The sequence below is a fragment of the Chlorocebus sabaeus genome, chromosome X (assembly GCF_047675955.1).
Source record: "Chlorocebus sabaeus isolate Y175 chromosome X, mChlSab1.0.hap1, whole genome shotgun sequence".
Lineage (NCBI taxonomy): Eukaryota > Metazoa > Chordata > Mammalia > Primates > Cercopithecidae > Chlorocebus > Chlorocebus sabaeus.
In genome coordinates, this window is record NC_132933.1 from 88,030,309 (window position 1) to 88,033,374 (window position 3,066).

The 3,066-nt window shown below is 38.5% G+C and overlaps 1 pseudogene; it reads left to right on the top strand.

The window, feature by feature from the left end:
• The first annotated feature begins 512 nt into the window (after positions 1–512).
• LOC103232086 (la-related protein 4 pseudogene) lies at positions 513–1,447 on the top strand (annotated as a pseudogene).
• The last annotated feature ends 1,619 nt before the right edge of the window (positions 1,448–3,066 follow it).

The window sequence follows — 3,066 nt, forward strand, 5'->3', positions numbered from 1 at the left end:
TTTTCAGTGGAATCTTTACAGGCCAGGATAAAATGGCATGACACATTTAAAGTGTTGAAGAAAAAATAATATCCTAGAATGGTATATCTGACAATAATATCCTTCAATCATGAAGGAGAAATAAAGACTTTCCCTAACAAAAAAAAGTGGAGGGTTTTCTTCAACACCATACCTGTCTTAAAAGGAATGCTAAGGAAACAATTCAATCTGAAAGGAAAAGACATTAATAAACAATAAGAAATTATCCGAGAGTAAAAACTCACTGGTAATAGTAAGTACACAGGGAGACATTTCGAGGCCCTCTGGGAGGGAGGCGAACAACATGTGAGGCTGCGGAGGGAGAAAGGTGAAATGTGCAGGTAACATCTAAAGGAACTGGTTTAAATCCTAATGCCAAAGTATGACAAAAAATTGCTTCTGGAAATACTGATGCCACCCAAGTAACTCATGAAACTAAAATATCTTGGCATGAAACAGCAGCTATATCAGGTGCTCATCCTGAGTGTAATGCAGAGCTCTCAGGAGACATGTGTAAAGAATATAAAGTAATGTATTCTTTATCTTGTGAAATCACAAGAAATACTACAGGCATTGAAGAATCAACTGAAAACTAATTTCAAGCCCAAAAGATCTGAATTACCAAATATATGATGTTTTTACAGAAAACAATTCAGCAATTTCTACAGAAGACTTAAAAGAATGTTTGAAGAAACAATTAGAATTGTGTTTTTCACACACACAAAAAAAGTTGTCAATGGATCTTTACTTGATATCTCCAACGGATATTGATTATTTCATCTAAATTTGGACAGTTGCCAACATAGAGGAAATAAAAAAGTTGACCACAGACCCTGATCTAATTCTTGAAGTGTTGAGATCTTCTCCTATGGTACAAGTTGACGAGAAGGGTGAGAAAGTGAGATCAAGTCATAGGCATTGTATTGCGATTCTTAGATTTCTGGAACATCAATAGAGGAAGTAAAAGCTTTGATCAAAAGTACAAACTGAACCAAAGTGATAATCTGTGAGTCTGCACACAATCGCAACTGGTATATCACTTTCCAGTCAGACACAGACGCACAACAGGCTTTTAAATGCTTAAGAGAATAAGTTAAAACATTTCAGGAAGGATAAAGGCCATCAATACATTTTATTTGCTAAGAATGATTATCAACTGATGGATTCTAGTATATATAGCCAGCCCATTCAAACTCAAGCACAGTATGCCTCACCAGTCTTTGTGCAGCTTGTATATAATCCTCACCAACAGTACTCGGTCTACGGTATTTTGCCTCAGTCCTGATCTCCAAATCTTGCACTTTACTGTGAAACACCACTGGCTTCCTTTCCCAATGGTAGTTTTGCAAATAATTTTAATTCACCAGGGTCTCATAAAATAAATGCTGCTGCTGTGAATATGGGTCTACCATCCAAAGAAAGTATGTGAAACCTCATTTTAGGTCATCTAGTGGTTCAGAACACTAAATAGAGGGCTTTGTATTATTGGAGGGTGGATCATTGAACACATGTAGTTCAAGAAACTTTCCAAACTGAACAACATAATCCTACAGTAATGAAGCATCTGGAGCAAACTTAACTTCAAAAGGGGACTTCTACTGTGCAGATAAAACAGAATGGAGACTATGGTAGAAGCAGAAGAACTCTTTTTAGAGGTTGAAGGTGATGAGAAGATGATAGTATCCCAAGACCCCATCCTTCAACAGCGGAATCAAAGGATCCAACAACAAAGTTTGGCTTACTAGCCTCAAATTTTCCACCTTTATCAAGAATGCCAGGGGAACTCATTTTGTAGAATAGGATTTCTTATGCTGTTAAAGGTGTCTACAAAGAAAAGGATAATAAAGAGTTGTTTGTTGTCCAGTGCCTGTAGATGAGCAGACAATGCACTTCTGATCAGGGTAAATCAACTCGAGTACCAGTCCTCCATGTGCAGCTGAGCTTCCTACATTAACCACAACTCCACAAGAAAAAGATCTAATAGATAATTCCTCTGTTCAGAGGTAAGTTTCAACCAGATGACTATATCAGTTTCTCCTCCAAGTGCTACAAAGTTATCAATGGCAAATACTGCTTCACCATGTAATAATAACACAAATGCAGATGTAGCTGTGGATCTACAGGAACCCCTAAAGTTAATTTATGCTAAAGTGTGCCAAAAGCTCCCTAAAGAGCCATCTTCAGTTTTTGTGCAGCCACTCTGGGAAAGTCACTCATTGTAGTGTCTACCACCAAAAATGAAGACAAGTGAGTTCCTGAGAAATCCATTGAGAAACCACATGAGAAGCCAGAAGCCAGGATGAGTAAGGATTATTCTGGCTTTGGAGGCAATACCATTCTCAGGGAAAATGTGGAAAAATCAAGGAAAGGAGATGCCAGTTTAGCCATAGGACTATACCTCAGGGAATTACTCAATATAATGGCAAAGAGGAATATGTACCACCCAGATCACCAAAGTACAAAACAACAAAGGCAACCCCAAAAAACTATTCAAAAGTTTCTCTTTTTTCCTATTAAACTTGAGCCATGGCTATATTGAACTGTTTTGGAGTGGAGGTGGTAACCAGGAGGGAAACATGAGAAAGTACATCCTTAAATCATTATGGATTTTGGAGTTGTGAGTGATAGTCTATTAGGCAGTTCTCACATTGCTATAAAAAACTGCCTGAGACTGGGTAATTTATACTTGACTCACAGTTCCCCAGGGCTGGGAAGGCCTCAGGAAACACAATCATGGCAGAAAAAGAAGCAAATACATCATTCTTCACATGGCAGCAGGAAGAAGTGCCAAGAAAAGGGGGGAAATACCCTTATAAAAAAACATCAGATCTCATGAGAACTCACTCACTATTAAGAGAACAGCATGAGGGTAACTTCACCCATGATGCAACTACCTTCCACTGGGTCCCTCCCACAACAAGAGGGGATTATGGGAACAACAATCCAAGATGAGATTTGGGTGGGGACACAGCCAAACCATATTTCTCAACCCCTGATCTTTCCAAAATCTCATGTACTCACATTTCAAAACATAATCATGCCTCCCCA